At 46.8% G+C, this 22,645-nt stretch overlaps 1 pseudogene; it reads right to left on the bottom strand.

The window, feature by feature from the left end:
* Positions 1-22,645, bottom strand: part of LOC112235104 — a 130,201-nt pseudogene that overhangs the window by 9,678 nt on the left and 97,878 nt on the right.

Genomic DNA, 22,645 nt, shown 5'->3' with positions numbered 1-22,645 from the left:
GTGAGGAATACTGAGGCAGGTCAATAGAAACAGGTGACAGGTGAGGAATACTGAGGCAGGTCAATAGAAACAGGTGACATGTGAGGAATACTGAGGCAGGTCAATAGAGACAGGTGAGGAATACTGAGGCAGGTCAATAGAAACAGGTGACAGGTGAGGAATACTGAGGCAGGTCAATAGAAACAGGTGACAGGTGAGGAATACTGAGGCAGGTCAATAGAAACAGGTGACAGGTGAGGAATACTGAGGCAGGTCAATAGAGACAGGTGACAGGTGAGGAATACTGAGGCAGGTCAATAGAGACAGGTGAGGAATACTGAGGCAGGTCAATAGAGACAGGTGACAGGTGAGGAATACTGAGGCAGGTCAATAGAGACAGGTGACAGGTGAGGAATACTGAGGCAGGTCAATAGAGACAGGTGAGGAATACTGAGGCAGGTCAATAGAAACAGGTGAGGAATAGAGGAGAGGAATAGGAATACTGAGCAGGTCAATAGAAACAGGTGACAGGTGAGGAATACTGAGGCAGGTCAATAGAAACAGGTGACAGGTGAGGAATACTGAGGCAGGTCAATAGAGACAGGTGAGGAATACTGAGGCAGGTCAATAGAGACAGGTGACAGGTGAGGAATACTGAGGCAGGTCAATAGAGACAGGTGAGGAATACTGAGGCAGGTCAATAGAAACAGGAGGAATACTGAGGCAGGTCAATAGAAACAGGTGAGGAATACTGAGGCAGGTCAATAGAAACAGGTGACAGGTGAGGAATACTGAGGCAGGTTAATAGAGACAGGTGACAGGTGAGGAATACTGAGGCAGGTCAATAGAGACAGGTGAGGAATACTGAGGCAGGTCAATAGAGACAGGTGAGGAATACTGAGGCAGGTTAATAGAGACAGGTGAGGAATACTGAGGCAGGTCAATAGAGACAGGTGAGGAATACTGAGGCAGGTCAATAGAGGACAGGTGACAGGTGAGGAATACTGAGGCAGGTCAATAGAAACAGGTGACAGGTGAGGAATACTGAGGCAGGTCAATAGAGACAGGTGAGGAATACTGAGGCAGGTCAATAGAAACAGGTGACAGGAGGAATACTGAGGCAGGTCAATAGAGACAGGTGACAGGTGAGGAATACTGAGGCAGGTCAATAGAAACAGGTGACAGGTGAGGAATACTGAGGCAGGTCAATAGAGACAGGTGAGGAATACTGAGGCAGGTCAATAGAAACAGGTGACAGGTGAGGAATACTGAGGCAGGTCAATAGAGACAGGTGACAGGTGAGGAATGTCAATAGAGACAGGTGAGGAATACTGAGGCAGGTCAATAGAGACATGTGAGGAATACTGAGGCAGGTCAATAGAGACAGGTGACAGGTGAGGAATACTGAGGCAGGTCAATAGAGACAGGTGACAGGTGAGGAATACTGAGGCAGCTCAATAGAGACAGGTGAGGAATACTGAGGCAGGTCAATAGAGACAGGTGACAGATGGGGAATACTGAGGCAGGTTAATAGAGACAGTTGAGGAATACTGAGGCAGGTCAATAGAGACAGGTGACAGGGTAAGGTGAGGGTGTCAGTACAGGAGGAGGCGGTACCTCATCCTGGGTGCCTCTCTTCCAGGCCTCGGAGAAGATGGAGCTGACCTGGCTCTGAGAGCGGCTGTGGCCTGACAGGTTGTTCTCTGACACAGCAACACCACTATCACTACTGTAGTGTGTAGACTGGGACTCTGGAGGGAGAGAGAGAGGAAAGAGGGAGAGACAGAGGAAAGAGGGAGGGAGAGAGGAAAGAGGGAGGGAGAGAGGAAAGAGGGAGGGAGAGAGGAAAGAGGGAGGGACAGAGGAAAGAGGGAGGGACAGAGGAAAGAGGGAGGGAGAGAGGAAAGAGGGAGGGAGAGAGGAAAGAGGGAGGGAGAGAGGAAAGAGGGAGGGAGAGAGGAAAGAGGGAGAGACAGAGGAAAGAGGGAGGGAGAGAGGAAAGAGAGATAGAGGGAGGGAGAGAGGAAAGAGGGAGGGACAGAGGAAAGAGGAGGAAAGAGAGGGAGGAGAGAGGAAAGAGGGAGGGACAGAGGAAAGAGGGAGGGACAGAGGAAAGAGGGAGGGACAGAGGAAAGAGGGAGGGAGAGAGGAAAGAGGGAAAGAGGGAGGGAGAGGAAAGAGGGAGGGAGAGGAAAGAGGGAGGGAGAGAGGAAAGAGGGAGGGACAGAGGAAAGAGGGAGGGACAGAGGAAAGAGGGAGGGACAGAGGAAGAGGGAGGGACAGAGGAAAGAGGGAGGGAGAGGAAAGAGGGAGGGAGAGAGGAAAGAGGGAGGGAGGAGAGATTCAAGAGGGAGGGAGAGAGGAAAGAGGAGGGAGATTAGAGGGAGGGAGAGAGGAAAGAGGGAGGGATTCAGAGGAAAGAGGGAGGGAGAGAGGGTCAGAGGGAGGGAGAGAGGAAGAGGGAGGGAGAGAGGTCAGAGGGAGAGAGGAGGGTCAGGGAGAGAGGAAGAGGGAGGGAGAGAGGAAAGAGGGAGGTGTATTCATTAGGGTCAGGGAGAGAGGAAAGAGGGAGGGAGAGAGGGAAGGAGGGAGAGAGGAAGGGAGGGAGAGAGGAAAGAGGGAGGGAGAGAGGAAAGAGGGGGAGAGATTAGGAGGGAGGAAGGAAGGAAGGAAGGAAGGAAGGGGAGGGAGAGGAGGGGGAGAAAGGGAAGGAAGGAGGGAGGAGAGGCAGAAAGAGGAGGAGAGTGGTAGGAGAGAAGAAGGAAGGAAGGGAGGGAGAGGGAGGGGAGCAGAGTAGGGAAGGAGAGAGGGAGGGAGAAAGGGAAGGAGGGAGGGAGAGAGGGGCGGAGGAGAGGGAGACAGAGAAATGAGAATTAGAGCAAGTAGAAATCTTATACATACTGCGAAGTCAGTGGGTAACTGCTGCCGGGTTAGTGTCTAATCAATTCTAATTCAGTCATTTCATGAAGTAAACTGAAATTCATGAAATTGTACTTCCTGAAATGACTGAATTGAGATAAGAATCGTCCTCAGCCCTGCTATACTTGTGTGTTGTTGTGTCTGTCCACCACCACTCACCAGGCAGGCTGGAGGAGCTGGATCCAGACTTGATAGAGGAGCTAGAGAGAGAAGACCAGTCATAGGCTGCCTCAGTCCTCTTCATAGCCTCCTGGTAGTTCACATACAGGGTCTTCCCATACTGGAGACAAAGACACAACAGACAACATGAGTGTATTGATTAGTTGGGCAGGTATATTCATTAGCCGGGCAGGTGTATTGATTAGCCGGTCAGGTGTATTGATTAGCCGGTCAGGTGTATTCATTAGCCGGTCAGGTGTATTCATTAGCCGGTCAGGTGTATTCATTAGCCGGTCAGGTGTATTCATTAGTCGGTCAGGTGTATTCATTAGTCGGTCAGGTGTATTCATTAGTCGGTCAGGTGTATTCATTAGCCGGTCAGATGTATTCATTAGCCGGTCAGGTGTATTCATTAGCCGGTCAGGTGTATTCATTAGCCGGTCAGGTGTATTCATTAGCCGGTCAGGTGGTCAGATGTATTCATTAGCCGGTCAGGTGTATTCATTAGCCGGTCAGGTGTATTCATTAGCCGGTCAGGTGTATTCATTAGTCGGTCAGGTGTATTCATTAGCCGGTCAGGTGTATTCATTAGCCGGTCAGGTGGTCAGATGTCATTCATTAGCCGGTCAGGTGTATTCATTAGCCGGTCAGGTGTATTCATTAGCCGGTCAGGTGTATTCATTAGCCGGTCAGGTGTATTCATTAGCCGGTCAGGTGTATTCATTAGCCGGTCAGGTGTATTCATTAGCCGGTCAGGTGTATTCATTAGCCGGTCAGGTGTATTCATTAGCCGGTCAGGTGTATTCATTAGCCGGTCAGGTGTATTCATTAGCCGGTCAGGTGTATTCATTAGCCGGTCAGGTGTATTCATTAGCCGGTCAGGTGTATTCATTAGCCGGTCAGGTGTATTCATTAGCCGGTCAGGTGTATTCATTAGCCGGTCAGGTGTATTCATTAGCCGGTCAGGTGTATTCATTAGCCGGTCAGGTGGTGAGATGTATTCATTAGCCGGTCAGGTGTATTCATTAGCCGGTCAGGTGTATTCATTAGCCGGTCAGGTGTATTCATGAGAGGTGTATTCATTAGCCGGTCAGGTGGTCAGATGTATTCATTAGCCGGGCAGGTGTATTCATTAGCCGGCCAGGTGTATTCATTAGCCGGTCAGGTGTATTCATTAGCCGGTCAGATGTATTCATTAGCCGGTCAGGTGTATTCATTAGCCGGTCAGGTGTATTCATTAGCCGGCCAGACTCATTAGTCGGTTTCCTCAGCAAAATGGTTTGCAATAGAAACGCTTTACTCCATAAAACGTTTTGCAACAAGAGAACAAGAGTGTCTATTGAACACATTCAGTTAGGTCCCTCCCTGTTTCGTTCCGCTTGCTTCTGTTCGGTTCCTAGTGAACATACCCCAGCTTTGGCAGATGTTCCCACATCTTTTCATCAGAGCCAAATACTTTGAGTTTGGCCATTGAGGTATTCTGTACAAGATATTCTGTGAGAACCCATACCATGGCTCTGCTTTACATTACTCTCTTACGTTAAGTTGTTGCTGAGGCAACGTAACATTACCTTGGCGATGCGTATCCCATTGATCCACTGGTGTAGGGTTCTGACATCATCACAACACAGGTACTTGATGTACTGGGATTTCTTCTGGATCTGAGGATGCTAAACAGACAGAGAGACAATGGGATATATTAACGACCTTGCATCACAATAATAGCATGCTGGGATTTCTCTCATTTGTTTCTTTAATTGAGCTATAATCTCTCAGACAGATTCTGCTGACAAAATGATGCACGGTTTCAGTTCTGGGCTAAAACCCCAGCCCGATTAACCGGTGCCTGTATATATCCCCTCTACTGTATATAGCCTCTCTACTGTATATAGCCTCTCTACTGTATATAGCCTCTCTACTGTATAGAGCCTCTACTATATAGAGCCCCTCTACTGTATATAGCCCCTCTACTGTATATAGCCCCTCTACTGTATATAGCCCCTCTACTGTATATAGCCTCTCTACTGTATATAACCTCTCTACTGTATATAGCCTCTCTACTGTATATAGCCCTCTACTGTATATAGCCCCTCTACTGTATATAGCCCCTCTACTGTATATAGCCCCTCTACTGTATAGAGCCCCTCTACTGTATAGAGCCCTCTACTGTATATAACCTCTCTACTGTATATAGCCCCTCTACTGTATAGAGCCCCTCTACTGTATATAACCTCTACTGTATATAGCCCCTCTACTGTTATATAGCCCCTCTACTGTATATAGCCCCTCTACTGTATATAGCCTCGCTACTGTACAGGCTCTAAACAATAGTGCAAAATAGGTATTAGGTGAACAATAAGTAAGTAAGTAAGCATTTCACTGTAAGGTCTACTACACCTGTTGTATTCAGCATTTCACGGTAAGGTCTACTACACCTGTTGTATTCAGCATTTCACAGTAAGGTCTACTACACCTGTTGTATTCAGCATTTCACTGTGAGGTCTACTACACCTGTTGTATTCAGAGCACGTGACAGATAAACTTTGATTTGATTTGAGGCAATACAGATTTCTCAGGAGGTTTATACACTGTCCACTAGATGGCAGACTGTATATAGCCTCTCTACTAGGTTTATACACTGTCCACTAGATGGCAGACTGTATATAGCCTCTCTACTAGGTTTATACACTGTCCACTAGATGGCAGACTGTATATAGCCTCTCTACTAGGTTTATACACTGTCCACTAGATGGCAGACTGTATATAGCCTCTCTACTAGGTTTATACACTGTCACTAGATGGCAGACTGTATATAGCCTTCCACTAGGTTTATACACTGTCCACTAGATGGCAGACTGTATTCAGCCTTTCACTGTAGGTTTATACACTGTCCACTAGATGGCAGACTGTATATAGCCTCTCACTAGGTTTATACACTGTCCACTAGATGGCAGACTGTGTATAGCCTCTCTACTAGGTTTATACACTGTCCACTAGATGGCAGACTGTATATAGCCTCTCCACTAGGTTTATACACTGTCCACTAGATGGCAGACTGTATATAGCCTCTCTACTAGGTTTATACACTGTCCACTAGATGGCAGACTGTATATAGCCTCTCTACTAGGTTTATACACTGTCCACTAGATGGCAGACTGTATATAGCCTCTCCACTAGGTTTATACACTGTCCACTAGATGGCAGACTGTATATAGCCTCTCTACTAGGTTTATACACTGTCCACTAGATGGCAGACTGTATATAGCCTCTCCACTAGGTTTATACACTGTCCACTAGATGGCAGACTGTGTATAGCCTCTCTACTAGGTTTATACACTGTCCACTAGATGGCAGACTGTATATAGCCTCTCCACTAGGTTTATACACTGTCCACTAGATGGCAGACTGTATATAGCCTCTCTACTAGGTTTATACACTGTCCACTAGATGGCAGACTGTATATAGCCTCTCTACTAGGTTTATACACTGTCCACTAGATGGCAGACTGTATATAGCCTCTCCACTAGGTTTATACACTGTCCACTAGATGGCAGACTGTATATAGCCTCTCTACTAGGTTTATACACTATCCACTAGATGGCAGACTGTATATAGCCTCTCTACTAGGTTTATACACTGTCCACTAGATGGCAGACTGTATATAGCCTCTCTACTAGGTTTATACACTGTCCACTAGATGGCAGACTGTATATAGCCTCTCCACTAGGTTTATACACTATCCACTAGATGGCAGACTGTATATAGCCTCTCTACTAGGTTTATACACTGTCCACTAGATGGCAGACTGTATATAGCCTCTCCACTAGGTTTATACACTGTCCACTAGATGGCAGACTGTATATAGCCTCTCTACTAGGTTTATACACTGTCCACTAGATGGCAGTGTGCCCACTGGATACGGTCTCCTCTGACAGGAAGACTGGGGGCAGCGATTCAACATCCTCAATCCCTCTACTGTACCCAGTTACTCCCATCAGGGATTACATGGAAACATTACCATCAGACCAGAATAGAAACCTTCTCTGTTTACTAGGTTGCTTTCCTGAGGAAACGGAAGGGAAATATTTGGTTCATAATTGACATGGCTTTAGAGTCGGACTCTTTTATTTGAAAGAGTCCTGACAAGAGAAACATGGTGGTTCACTGGATTATGAGAAGGTTCTCGTCTCTCTCCTCTCCTTCCGTTTCTCTCTCCTCTGCCCCGTCTCTCTCCTCTGCCCAGTCTCTCTCCTCTGCCCAGTCTCTCTCCTCTGCCCCGTCTCTCTCCTCCTCCCCCATCTATCTCCTCTCCCTCCGTTTCTCTCCTCCTCCCTCGTCTCTCTCCTCTCCCTCCGTCTCTCTCCTCTCCCTCCGTTTCTCTCCTCCTCCCTCGTCTCTCTCCTCCTCCCCGTCTCTCTCCTCCTCCCCAAGTATATTTGTCTCTCTCCTCTCCCCAAGTATCCCCCTTCTCCTCTCCCCAAGTATCCCCCTTATCTCCTCTCCCCAAGTATTCCCCCTCTCCTCTCCCCAAGTATTCCCCCTCTCCTCTCCCCAAGTATTCCCCCTCTCCTCCCCCCAAGTATCCCCCTTATCTCCTCTCCAAGTATCCCCCTTCTCTCCTCTCCCCAAGTATCCCTCTTCTCTCCTCCCCCAAGTATCCCCCTTATCTCCTCTCCAAGTATCCCCCTTCTCTCCTCTCCCCAAGTATCCCTCTTCTCTCCTCCCCCAAGTATCCCCCTTCTCTCCTCTCCCCAAGTATCCCCCTTATCTCCTCTCCCCAAGTATCCCCCTTCTCTCCTCTCCCCAAGTATCCCCCTCATCTCCTCTCCCCAAGTATCCCCCTTCTCTCCTCTCCCCAAGTATCCCCCTTCTCTCCTCTCCCCAAGTATCCCCCTTCTCTCCTCTCCCCAAGTATCCCCTTCTCTCCTCTCCCCAAGTATCCCCCTTCTCTCCTCTCTCCCAAGTATTCCCCCTCTCCTCCCCAAGTATCCCCCTTCTCTCCTCTCCCCAAGTATCCCCCCATCTCCTCTCCCCAAGTATCCCCCTTCTCTCCTCTCCCCAAGTATCCCCCCATCTCCTCTCCCCAAGTATCCCCCTTCTCTCCTCTCCCCAAGTATCCCCCTTATCTCCTCTCCCCAAGTATCCCCCTTATCTCCTCTCCCCAAGTATCCCCCTTCCTCCTCTCCCCAAGTATCCCCCTCTCCTCTCCCCAAGTATCCCCCTTATCTCCTCTCCCCAAGTATTCCCAAGTATCCCCCTTCTCTCCTCTCCCCAAGTATCCCCCGTATCTCCTCTCCCCAAGTATCCCCCGTATCTCCTCTCCCCAAGTATCCCCCGTATCTCCTCTCCCCAAGTATCCCCTCATCTCCTCTCCCCAAGTATCCCCCTCATCTCCTCTCCCCAAGTATGCCCCTTATCTCCTATCCCCAAGTATCCCCCTTCTCTCCTCTCCCCAAGTATCCCCCTTCTCTCCTCTCCCCAAGTATCCCCCTCATCTCCTCTCCCCAAGTATCCCCCTTATCTCCTCTCCCCAAGTATCCCCCTTCTCTCCTCTCCCCAAGTATCCCCCTTCTCTCCTCTCCCCAAGTATCCCCCTTCTCTCCTCTCCCCAAGTATCCCCCTTCTCTCCTCTCCCCAAGTATCCCCCTTATCTCCTCTCCCCAAGTATCCCCCTTATCTCCTCTCCCCAAGTATCCCCCTTATCTCCTCTCCCCAAGTATCCCCCTCATCTCCTCTCCCCAAGTATCCCCCTCATCTCCTCTCCCCAAGTATCCCCCTCATCTCCTCTCCCCAAGTATCCCCCTCATCTCCTCTCCCCAGTATCCCCCTTCTCTCCTCTCCCCAAGTATCCCCCTTCTCTCCTCTCCCCAAGTATCCCCCTTCTCTCCTCTCCCCAAGTATCCCCCTTCTCTCCTCTCCCCAAGTATTCCCCCTCTCCTCTCCCCAAGTATCCCCCTTATCTCCTCTCCCCAAGTATTCCCCCTCTCCTCTCCCCAGTATTCCCCCTCTCCTCTCCCCAAGTATCCCCCTTCTCTCCTCTCCCCAAGTATCCCCCTTATCTCCTCTCCCCAAGTATCCCCCTTATCTCCTCTCCCCAAGTATCCCCCTCATCTCCTCTCCCCAAGTATCCCCCTCATCTCCTCTCCCCAAGTATCCCCGTCATCTCCTCTCCCCAAGTATCCCCCTTCTCTCCTCTCCCCAAGTATCCCCCTTCTCTCCTCTCCCCAAGTATCCCCCTTCTCTCCTCTCCCCAAGTATCCCCCTTTTTAGTCTCCTCTCCCCAAGTATTCCCCCTTCTCTCCTCTCCCCAAGTATTCCCCCTCTCCCCAAGTATCCCCCTATCTCCTCTCCCCAAGTATTCCCCCTCTCCTCTCCCCAAGTATTCCCCCTCTCCTCTCCCAAAGTATCCCCCTTCTCCTCTCCCCAAGTATCCCCCTTATCTCCTCTCCCCAAGTATCCCCCTCATCTCCTCTCCCCAAGTATCCCCCTTCTCTCCTCTCCCCAAGTATCCCCCTTCTCTCCTCTCCCCAAGTATCCCCCTTCTCCCCAAGTATCCCCCTTCTCTCCTCTCCCCAAGTATCCCCCTTCTCTCCTCTCCCCAAGTATTCCCCCTCTCCTCTCCCCAAGTATCCCCCTTCTCTCCTCTCCCCAAGTATTCCCCCTTCTCTCCTCTCCCCAAGTATTCCCCCTCTCCTCTCCCCCAAGTATCCCCCTTCTCTCCTCTCCCCAAGTATTCCCCCTCTCCTCTCCCCAAGTATCCCCCTTCTCTCCTCTCCCCAAGTATCCCCCTTCTCTCCTCTCCCCAAGTATCCCCCTTCTCTCCTCTCCCCAAGTATTCCCTCCTCTCTCCTCAAGTATCCTCCCTCTCCCCAAGTATTCCCCCCTCTCCTCTCGTAGTTTTAGTGGTAGTAGTTTTAGTGGTAGTAGTAGTAGTAGTTTTAGTGGTAGTAGTAGTTTTAGTGGTAGTAGTGGTAGTAGTAGTTTTAGTGGTAGTAGTTTTAGTGGTAGTAGTAGTAGTTTTAGTGGTAGTGGTAGTAGTTTTAGTGGTAGTAGTTGTTGTGGTAGTAGTTTTAGTGGTAGTAGTTTTAGTGGTAGTAGTTTTAGTAGTTTTAGTGGTAGTAGTTTTAGTAGTTTTAGTGGTAGTAGTGGTAGTAGTGGTAGTAGTTTTAGTAGTTTTAGTGGTAGTAGTTTTAGTGGTAGTAGTTTAAGTGGTAGTAGTTTTAGTGGTAGTAGTTTTAGTGGTAGTAGTAGTAGTTTTAGTGGTAGTGGTAGTAGTTTTAGTGGTAGTAGTTGTTGTGGTAGTAGTTTTAGTGGTAGTAGTTTTAGTGGTAGTAGTAGTAGTAGTTTTAGTGGTAGTAGTTTTAGTGGTAGTAGTAGTAGTAGTAGTAGTAGTTTTAGTAGTAGTAGTTTTAGTAGTAGTATTAGTGGTAGTAGTAGTAGTTTTAGTAGTAGTAGTTTTAGTGGTAGTAGTAGTAGTAGTAGTAGTTTTAGTGGTAGTAGTAGTGGTAGTAGTTTTAGTGGTAGTAGTAGTAGTAGTAGTTTTAGTGGTAGTAGTAGTAGTTTTAGTGGTAGTGGTAGTTGTAGTGGTAGTAGTTTTAGTGGTAGTAGTCATAGTAGTAGTAGTAGTAGTAGTAGCAGTCGTCTGTGGGGTAGTAGTTTTAGTAGTAGTAGTAGTTTTAGTAGTAGTAGTAGTTTTAGTGGTAGTAGTAGTAGTAGTAGTTTTAGTGGTAGTAGTGGTAGTAGTAGTAGTAGTAGTAGTAGTAGTAGTAGTTTTAGTGGTAGTCTGTGGGGTTAGGGCTAGGTGGTAGTAGTAGTAGTAGTAGTAGTTTTAATAGTAGTAGTTTAGTGGTAGTAGTAGTAGTAGTTTTAGTGGTAGTCTGTGGGGTTAGGGCTAGGTGGTAGTAGTAGTTTTAGTAGTAGTAGTTTTAGTGGTTTTAGTGGTCTGTGGGGTTAGGGCTAGGTGGTAGTAGTAGTTTTAGTAGTAGTAGTTTTAGTAGTAGTCTGTGGGGTTAGGGCTAGGTGGTAGTAGTAGTTTTAGTAGTAGTAGTAGTAGTAGTAGTTTTAGTGGTAGTCTGTGGAGTTAGGGCTAGGTGGTGGTAGTAGTTTTAGTGGTAGTCTGTGGGGTTAGGGCTTGGTGGTAGTAGTAGTTTTAGTGGTAGTAGTAGTAGTAGTAGTTTTAATAGTAGTAGTTTAGTGGTAGTAGTAGTAGTAGTAGTTTTAATAGTAGTAGTTTAGTGGTAGTAGTAGTAGTAGTTTTAGTGGTAGTCTGTGGGGTTAGGGCTAGGTGGTAGTAGTAGTTTTAGTAGTAGTAGTTTTAGTGGTAGTCTGTGGGGTTAGGGCTAGGTGGTAGTAGTAGTTTTAGTAGTAGTAGTAGTAGTAGTAGTTTTAGTGGTAGTCTGTGGGGTTAGGGCTAGGTGGTAGTAGTAGTTTTAGTAGTAGTAGTAGTAGTAGTAGTTTTAGTGGTAGTCTGTGGGGTTAGGGCTAGGTGGTAGTAGTAGTTTTAGTAGTAGTAGATTAAGTGGTAGTCTGTGGGGTTAGGGCTAGGTGGTAGTAGTAGTTTTAGTAGTAGTAGTTTTAGTGGTAGTCTGTGGGGTTAGGGCTAGGTGGTAGTAGTAGTTTTAGTAGTAGTAGTTTTAGTGGTAGTCTGTGGGGTTAGGGCTAGGTGGTAGTAGTAGTTTTAGTAGTAGTAGATTAAGTGGTAGTCTGTGGGGTTAGGGCTAGGTGGTAGTAGTAGTTTTAGTAGTAGTAGTTTTAGTAGTAGTAGTAGATTAAGTGGTAGTCTGTTAGGGCTAGGTGGTAGCAGTGTTACTATATCAAGAGAGTATTGCAGGTGGTATTGGTCTAGTGGCAACAACAGAAGTCAGGTGTTATCAGCGCCTATAGGAGCTTACCAAATGGCTCACTATTCCCTATGGGCCCTGGTTAAAAGTAGTGCCCTATATAGGGAATAGGGTGCCATTTGGTACATACATGGGTGTTTTCTCTCACCTTGAGGGCCAGGCAGTAGTCTGTGGGAGCCTTGTACTTGCTGCGGTAGTCCTGTCCGTAGTACACATTAACATGATCCAGCTGGAGGAAACACACCAGTTCTCTGGAAGCCTGCCAGCGGGAGAGAACAGATGGAGGGTTTACAGTTGACTGTCATGGCTTTCACTTCACCGCACTGTCCACTGGGTGGCGCTTTACAGAAGATTGACTTAGAGGGACGTTGGTCATCTTGCTGCAGCTACTGCTGTTGATTGCTTCACTATCACACTTATAAACGGGAAATGATGTGCTAGTGACCTTTTCTCTCCTCCTCCCCCTGCATGTGGCATTCAGAGGGTCAATGAGGACACAGAGTACTTCGGTAAACTGTCTGCCTTTCTACCTACCTGCCTGCCGGCCTTTCCGTCTGTCTGACGGCCTGTCGGACTTTGTCGGTTTTTCAGCCGGTCTGTCTGTCTGCCTTTTCCTCTTTCTGCCTGTTGGTCTGTCTGCCTGTTGGTCTGTCGGCCTGTTGGTCTGTCGGCCTGTTGGTCTGTCGGCCTTTCGGTCTGTCTGCCCTTCTGTCTGTGCATGTATGTATGTGTAGTGTTTAATCCTCGCCCTGGGCAGTGTAATCTAGTAACATGGCTGTAGCTGTGACCCCAGTATGTGTTGGTGTAGTTAATAGAGATCCCAGCTGGACAGACAGAACAGACATCCCAAATGGCACCCTATTCCCTATTTAGTGCACCACAGTTAATCAGAGCACTATTCCCTATTTAGTGCACCACAGTTAATCAAAGCACTATTCCCTATTTAGTGCACCACAGTTAATCAGAGCACTATTCCCTATTTAGTGCACCACAGTTAATCAGAGCACTATTCCCTATTTAGTGCACCACAGTTAATCAAAGCACTATTCCCTATTTAGTGCACCACAGTTAATCAAAGCACTATTCCCTTTTTAGTGCACCACAGTTAATCAAAGCACTATTCCCTATTTAGTGCACCACAGTTAATCAGAGCACTATTCCCTATTTAGTGCACCACAGTTAATCAAAGCACTATTCCCTATTTAGTGCACTACTTATATAGGAATAGGGAGCCGTTAGGGTTTTAGAGGCTTTTTGTATCTTTAATGTGAGAGACGATATAATCTGGACAACAGGCTAACTGGTACTGATAATGTACATTAACTCATCTAGGTCCGATTCCAGGAACACCATGCACTTCAAGATGGCTTCAATGGGACATGGATGGGCTTCGATGGGACATGGATGGGCTTCGATGGGACATGGATGGGCTTCGATGGGACATGGATGGGCTTCGATGGGACATGGATGGGCTTCGATGGGACATGGATGGGCTTCGATGGGACATGGATGGGCTTCGATGGGACATGGATGGGCTTCTATGGAACATGGATGGGCTTCTATGGGACATGGATGGGCTTCGATGGGACATGGATGGGCTTCGATGGGACATGGATGGGCTTCGATGGGACATGGATGGGCTTCGATGGGACATGGATGGGCTTCGATGGGACATGGATGGGACATGGATGGGCTGCGGGACATGGGACTCGATGGGACATGGATGGGACATGGATGGGCTGCGATGGGACATGGATGGGCTTCGATGGGACATGGATGGGACATGGACATGGATGGGCTGCGGGACATGGGACTCGATGGGACATGGATGGGCATGGATGGGCGATGGGACATGGATGGGCATGGATGGGCTGATGGGACATGGATGGGCTTCGATGGGACATGGATGGGCTTCGATGGGACATGGATGGGCTTCGATGGGACATGGATGGGCTTCGATGGGACATGGATGGGCTTCGATGGGACATGGATGGGCTTCGATGGGACATGGATGGGCTTCGATGAGACATGGATGGGCTTCGATGGGACATGGATGGGCTTCGATGGGACATGGATGGGACATGGATGGGCTGCGATGGGACATGGATGGAAGCACTCAACATCCAGAGAAGAGCATTTGGATCTCCTCAAGGTTCTGTGCTTGAGGCTTTCTATTTCCTGTGTATTATCTTCAGGAACTAAACCCACTTTCATTACTAGTTTTCTGAAAATACTCAATTGTACTTTTCTTAACCAGTTGATCATTTGCAGTCAGCCCCCATTGGGGGGAATGTTGTACTTATTTTCAATTTGTAAGTGTATTAATATTTCTAAATGTTTGATTTGGTTAGTCAGTATTGAGACGCTAACAATCCAAAGAATAAGAATCTACGACATGTTATTTCTGAATATACAATGACAATTGCAGTTTCTAATGTTACTGAATTGGTCAGAGGGCAGGAGAGCCCTGAAAAAGGATAATTTCATGAATCACTGTGTCTTGGAGCAGTAGAGTGTTCAGACTTCATTGCTGATAATATTTTTGGCTCTGCAGCATCACAGATGTTTGACTAAACACACTATTTGAATACAGGTTAGTCAGTGTGTTCCAGGGACGTACCTTGGCTTTTCCTTTAGGTACATAGTAGATCCCAGAGGCTCTGAGCAGGAAGTATCTCTTCTTCCAGCTCTTCTTCCCATCCTCCTTCAGCCAGAGTACTCCCTCCATTTCAGGTACAGAGACGGCACTGCCACAAAAACACTCCTGCCACAGAGAACACACACACACACACACACACACACAGGTAACATTTTGAAATGAGCTGAATCAGTCAAGTTGTGTCCATCACTTTGTTTGCTATGTTGAGATCACTGTACCTCCAGTAGTGCTTCCTTGTTCCTGTCTGCCATCTCACACGTCTCCTTCCGCCCCAACAAATAGTTCTGTGATTTTCCAGAAAAGGGTTAAATCAGGGTATGATCGTCAAATTTAGATTTAGATATTTAACTATACTTTATTTAACTAGGCAAGTCAGTTAAGAACAACAAATCTTTCGTTTACTAGTCCAACGCTCTAACCACTAGGCTACCTGCTGGTTACTAGTCCAACGCTCTAACCACTAGGCTACCTGCTGGTTACTAGTCCAACGCTCTAACCACTAGGCTACACTGCCAGTAACCCGTTAAAAATATACACTGCTCCAAAAAATAAAGGGAACACTTAAACAACACAATGTGACTCCAAGTCAATCACACTTCTGTGAAATCAAACTGTCCACTTTGGAAGCAACACTGACTGACAATACATTTCACATGCTGTTGTGCAAATGGAATAGATAACAGGTGGAAATTATAGGCAATTAGCAAGACACCCCCAATAAAGGAGAGGTTCTGCAGGTGGTGACCAGACCACTTCTCAGTTCCTATGCTTCCTGGCTGATGTTTTGGTCACTTTTGAATGCTGGCGGTGCTTTCACTCTAGTGGTAGAATGAGACAGAGTCTACAACCCACACAAGTGGCTCAGGTAGTGCAGCTCATCCAGGATGGCACATCAATGCGAGCTGTGGCAAGAAGGTTTGCTGTGTTTGTCAGCGTAGTGTCCAGAGCATGGAGGCGCTACCAGGAGACAAGCCAGTACATCAGGAGACGTGGAGGAGGCCGTAGGAGGGCAACAACCCAGCAGCAGGACCGCTACCTCCGCCTTTATGCAAGGAGGAGCAGGAGGAGCACTGCCAGAGCCCTGCAAAATGACCTCCAGCAGGCCACAAATGTGCATGTGTCTGCTCAAACGGTCAGAAACAGACTCCATGAGGGTGGTATGAGGGCCCGACGTCCAGGAATAGTCTTCATTAGTGTCAAGGACTAGTCTTCATTAATCTCCAGGAATAGTCTTCACTAGTGTCCAGGACTAGTCTTCATTAGTGTCAAGGACTAGTCTTCATTAGTGTCCAGGACTAGCCTTCATTAGTGTCCAGGACTAGCCTTCATTAGTGTCCAGGACTAGTCTTCATTAGTGTCCAGGACTAGTCTTCATTAGTGTCCAGGACTAGTCTTCATTAGTGTCCAGGACTAGCCTTCATTAGTGTCCAGGACTAGTCTTCATTAGTGTCCAGGACTAGTCTTCATTAGTGTCCAGGACTAGTCTTCATTAGTGTCCAGGACTAGTCTTCATTAGTGTCCAGGACTAGTCTTCATTAGTGTCCAGGACTAGTCTTCATTAGTGTCCAGGACTTGTCTTCATTAGTGTCCAGGACTAGTCTTCATTAGTGTCCAGGACTAGTCTTCATTAGTGTCCAGGACTAGTCTTCATTAGTGTCCAGGACTAGTCTTCATTCGTGTCCAGGACTAGTCTTCATTAGTCTCCAGGACTAGTCTTCATTAGTGTCCAGGACTAGTCTTCATTAGTGTCCAGGACTAGTCTTCATTAGTGTCCAGGACTAGTCTTCATTAGTCTCCAGGACTAGTCTTCATTAGTGTGTGGGAAACCGGTCCAACATGTAGTTGCTGGCTGTATTGACTGGCTGTCTCACCTGTGGGTTCTTGAAGAGGGCGTACTTCTCGATACGTTCTATGAACATCAGTCTGTTCTGACTGTCTCTGGTCCAGTTCTGAAGGTTCTCCACCAGGTTCTCATGGTCCTCAAAGATACGCTCTGGGAGGAAGTGGAGAAAGAGAGAGAATATAATGTTAGGCTGTAATAGGTTCAATCTGTAAAACAGATTGATTTGGGGTATTGATTGATAAATAACTCACCATGCTCTGGAGATACAGTTGAAGTCGGAAGTTTACATACACCTTAGCCAAATACATTTAAACTCAGATTTTCACAATTCCTGACATTTAATCGCAGTTAAAATTCCCTGTTTTAGGTCAGTTAGGATCACCACTTTATTTTAAGAATGTGAAATGTCAGAATAATAGTGGAGAGAATGATTTATTTCAGCTTTTATTTCTTTCATCACATTCCCAGTGGGTCAGAAGTTTACATACACTCAACTAGTATTTCGTAGCATTGCCTTTCAATTATTTAACTTGGGTCAAACGTTTCGGTTAGCCTTCCACAAGCTTCCCACAATAAGTTGGGTGAATTTTAGCCCATTTCTCCTGACAGAGCTGGTGTAATGGAGTCAGGTTTGTAGGCCTCCTTGCTCGCACACGCCTTTTCAGTTCAGCCCACAAATTGTCTATAGGATTGAGGTCAGGGCTTTGTGATGGCCACTCCAATACCTTGGACTTTGTTGTCCTTATGCCATTTTGCCACAACTTTGGAAGTATGCTTGGGGACCCTGTCCATTTGGAAGACCCATTTGCGACCAATCTTTAACTTCCTGACTGACATCTTGAGATGTTGCTTCAATATAACCACATAATTTCCCCCCTCATGATGCCATCTATTTTGTGAAGTGCACCAGTCCCTCCTGCAGCAAAGCACCCCCACAACATGATGCTGCCACCCCCGTGCTTCACGGTTGGGATGGTGTTCTTCGGCTTGCAAGCCCCCCCCTTTTTCCTCTAAACATAACAATGGTCATTATGGCCAAACAGTTCTATTTTTGTTTCATCAGACCAGAGGACATTTCTCCAAAAATACAATCTTTTTCCCCATGTGCAGTTGCAAACCGTAGTCTGTTTTTTTTTATGGCTGTTTTAGAGCAACGGCTTATTCCTTGCTGAGCAGCCTTTCAGGTTATGTCGATATAGGACTTGTTTTACTGTGGATATTGATAATTTTGTACCTGTTTCCTCCAGCATCTTCACAAGGTCCTTTGCTGTTGTTCTGGGATTGATTTGCAATTTTCGCAACAAAGCATGTTCATCTTTTGGAGACAGAACGCGTCTCCTTCCTTAGCGGTATGACGGCTGCGTGGTCCCATGGTGTTTGTACAGATGAACATGGTACCTTCAGGTGTTTGGAAATTTCTCCCAAGGATGAACCAGACTTGTAGAGGTCTTGGTTGATTTATTTTGATTTTCCCATGATGTCAAGCAAAGAGGCACTGAGTTTGAAGGTAGGCCTTGAAATACATCCACAGGTATACCTCCAATTGACTCGCATGATGTCAATTAGCCTATCAAAAGCTTCTAAAGCCATGACATCATTTTCTGGAATTTTCCAAGCTATTTAAAGGCACATTCAACTTAGTGTATGTAAACTTCTGCCCCACTGGAATTGTGATGCAGTGAATTCTAAGTGAAATAATCTGTCTGTAAACAATTCTTGTAAAAATGACTTGTGTCATGCACAAAGTAGATGTCCTAACCGACTTGGCAAAACTACAGTTTAACAAGAAATATGTGAAGTGGTTGAAAAACATGTTTTAATGACTCCAACCTAAGTGTATGTAAACTTCTGACTTCAACTGTATTCCCCCATACTCTGGACGTATTCCCCCATACTCTGGGCATATTCCCCCATACTCTGGACATATTCCCCCATACTCTGGACGTATTCCCCCATACTCTGGACGTATTCCCCCATACTCTGGGCATATTCCCCCATACTCTGGGCATATTCCCCCATACTCTGGGCATATTCCCCATACTCTGGACATATTCCCCCATACTCTGGACATATTCCCCATACTCTGGACATATTCCCCCATACTCTGGGCATATTCCCCCATACTCTGGGCATATTCCCCCATACTCTGGGCATATTCCCCATACTCTGGACATATTCCCATACTCTGGACATATTCCCCCATACTCTGGACATATTCCCCATACTCTGGACATATTCCCCATACTCTGGACATATTCCCCATACTCTGGACATATTCCCCATACTCTGGACATATTCCCCATACTCTGGACATATTCCCCATACTCTGGACATATTCCCCCATACTCTGGACATATTCCCCATACTCTGGACATATTCCCCCATACTCTGGACATATTCCCCATACTCTGGACATATTCCCCCATACTCTGGACATATTCCCCATACTCTGGACATATTCCCCATACTCTGGACATATTCCCCATACTCTGGACATATTCAACGTAATAGAATATGAGTTTCATCCTGATGACCATCTACAGAAAGTAAAATAATAAAGACATGAATTATTGTCAATGGAATGGTAAATCCCCCTAATCTAATCTGTTGGATTAGCTACAACCTCAGGCCATTAGACTATTAAAACATTACAGAATGAACCATCAACCATCATCTTAAATCTGTCCTCCCCAGGAGATTTACAGCCCAATCCCCAACATCTTAAATCTGTCCTCCCCAGGAGATTTACAGCCCATTCCCCAACATCCTAAATGTACCCTCCCCAGGAGATTTACAGCCCAATCCCCAACATCCTAAATGTACCCTCCCAAGGGGATTATAGCCCAATCCCCAACATCCTAAATGTACCCTCCCCAGGAGATTTACAGCCCAATCCCCAACATCCTAAATGTACCGTCCCAAGGGGATTATAGCCCAATCCCCAACATCCTAAATGTATCCTCCCCAGGAGATTTACAGCCCAATCCCCAACATCCTAAATGTACCGTCCCAAGGGGATTATAGCCCAATCCCCAACATCCTAAATGTACCCTCCCAAGGGGATTATAGCCCAATCCCCAACATCCTAAATGTACCGTCCCAAGGGGATTATAGCCCAATCCCCAACATCCTAAATGTACCCTCCCAAGGGGATTATAGCCCAATCCCCAACATCCTAAATGTACCCTCCCCAGGAGATTTACAGCCCAATCCCCAACATCCTAAATGTACCGTCCCAAGGGGATTATAGCCCAATCCCCAACATCCTAAATGTACCATCCCCAGGAGATTTACAGCCCAATCCCCAACATCCTAAATGTACCGTCCCAAGGAGATTTACAGCCCAATCCCCAACATCCTAAATGTACCGTCCCCAGGAGATTTACAGCCCAATCCCCAACATCCTAAATGTACCCTCCCCAGGGGATTATAGCCCAATCCCCAACATCCTAAATGTACCGTCCCAAGGGGATTATAGCCCAATCCCCAACATCCTAAATGTACCGTCCCAAGGGGATTATAGCCCAATCCCCAACATCCTAAATGTACCCTCCCCAGGAGATTTACAGCCCAATCCCCAACATCCTAAATGTACCGTCCCAAGGAGATTTACAGCCCAATCCCCAACATCCTAAATGTACCGTCCCCAGGAGATTTACAGCCCAATCCCCAACATCCTAAATGTACCCTCCCCAGGGGATTTACAGCCCAATCCCCAACATCCTAAATGTACCCTCCCAGGGGATTTACAGCCCAATCCCCAACATCCTAAATGTACCCTCCCCAGGGGATTTACAGCCCAATCCCCAACATCCTAAATGTACCCTCCCCAGGAGATTTACAGCCCAATCCCCAACATCCTAAATGTACCGTCCCAAGGGGATTACAGCCCAATCCCCAACATCCTAAATGTACCCTCCCCAGGGGATTTACAGCCCAATCCCCAACATCCTAAATGTACCCTCCCCAGGAGATTTACAGCCCAATCCCCAACATCCTAAATGTACCCTCCCCAGGGATTTACAGCCCAATCCCCAACATCCTAAATGTACCCTCCCCAGGGATTTACAGCCCAATCCCCAACATCCTAAATGTACCCTCCCCAGGGGATTTACAGCCCAATCCCCAACATCCTAAATGTACCCTCCCCAGGGGATTTACAGCCCAATCCCCAACATCCTAAATGTACCCTCCCCAGGGGATTTACAGCCCAATCCCCAACATCCTAAATGTACCCTCCCCAGGGGATTATAGCCCAATCCCCAACATCCTAAATGTACCCTCCCCAGGAGATTTACAGCCCAATCCCCAACATCCTAAATGTACCGTCCCAAGGGGATTTACAGCCCAATCCCCAACATCCTAAATGTACCCTCCCCAGGGGATTTACAGCCCAATCCCCAACATCCTAAATGTACCCTCCCCAGGGATTTACAGCCCAATCCCCAACATCCTAAATGTACCCTCCCCAGGGATTTACAGCCCAATCCCCAACATCCTAAATGTACCCTCCCCAGGGGATTTACAGCCCAATCCCCAACATCCTAAATGTACCCTCCCCAGGGATTTACAGCCCAATCCCCAACATCCTAAATGTACCCTCCCCAGGAGATTTACAGCCCAATCCCCAACATCCTAAATGTACCGTCCCAAGGGGATTACAGCCCAATCCCCAACATCCTAAATGTACCCTCCCCAGGGGATTTACAGCCCAATCCCCAACATCCTAAATGTACCCTCCCCAGGGGATTTACAGCCCAATCCCCAACATCCTAAATGTACCCTCCCCAGGAGATTTACAGCCCAATCCCCAACATCCTAAATGTACCCTCCCCAGGGGATTATAGCCCAATCCCCAACATCCTAAATGTACCCTCCCCAGGGGATTATAGCCCAATCCCCAACATCCTAAATGTACCCTCCCCAGGGGATTTACAGCCCATTCAAGAATAGTCTGATGGGTGACATTATTAGCCCAGCATGGGAAACAATCACGTTTTCTAATCATAGTCTCTCATGTAACCTAGCTCCTAGGCTTATATGTTTTGGCAAGGCTTGTATCACACTAAAGTGACCAAATAACTTTCTAAATTCAGCACATTAATCTGCTTTACATGGGGTGTAGAGTAGAGGTCGGCATGGCCTATGAATTAGGCCCATTTCAAGTTTTCATAACAAATCGGTAATCGGCATGATGGCCGATTACATTGCACTCCACGAGGAGACTGAGTGGCAGGCTGACCACCTGTTACGTGAGTGCAGCAAGGAGCCACGGTAAGGTGCTAGCTAGCATTAAACTTATCTTATAAAAAACAATCAATCTTCACATTATCACTAGTTAACTACACATGGTTGATGATATTACTAGGTTAACTAGCTTGTGCTGTGTTGCATATAATCGATGCGGTGCCTGTTAATTTATCATCGAATCAAAGCCTACTTCGCCAAACGGGTGATGATTTAACAAACACATTCTCGAAAAAAGCATCAATGGCTTTTTTAAAATCAATACACAGAAGTATATATTTTTAAACCTGCATATTTAGCTACAAGAAATCCAGGTTAGCAGGCAATATTAACCAGGTGAAATTGTGTCACTTCTCTTGCGTTCATTGCACGCAGAGTCAGGGTATATGCAACAGTTTGGGCCGTCTGGCTCGTTGTGAACTAATTTGCCAGAATTGTACATAATTATGACACAACATTGAAGGTTGTGCAACGTAACAGCAATATTTAGACTTATGGATGCCACCCATTAGATAAAATACAGAACGGTTCCGTATTTCACTGAAAGAATAAACATCTTGTTTTCCAGATGATAGTTTCCGGATTTGACCATATTAATGACCTAAGGCTCGTATTGCTGTGTGTTATTATGTTATAATTAAGTCTATGATTTGAAAGAGCAGTCTGACTGAGCAGCAGCAGAATCGTAAGCATGAATTCAAACAGCACTTGCATTTGCCAGCAGCTCTTCACTGTGCTTGAAGCACTGCGCTGTTTATGTATGACTTCAAGCCTATCAACTCCTGAGATTAGGCAAAACTAAAGTGCCTAAATCAGAACCGTCCAGAGTAGTGATGCTAGTCGGGCGGGAAGGTGCGGGCAGCAGTCGGTTGAAGAGCATGAACTTAGTTTTACTAGCATTTAAAAGCAGTGTGAGGCCACGGAAGGAGTGTTGAATGTTGTTGAAAATCGTTTGGATGTTTGTTAACACAGTGTCCAAAGAAGGGCCAGAAGTATACA

This window comes from Oncorhynchus tshawytscha, linkage group LG26 (assembly GCF_018296145.1).
Source record: "Oncorhynchus tshawytscha isolate Ot180627B linkage group LG26, Otsh_v2.0, whole genome shotgun sequence".
NCBI lineage: Eukaryota > Metazoa > Chordata > Actinopteri > Salmoniformes > Salmonidae > Oncorhynchus > Oncorhynchus tshawytscha.
The sequence above is the reverse complement of the archived record's forward strand: the minus strand, read 5'-3'. Positions and strand labels throughout refer to the sequence as shown.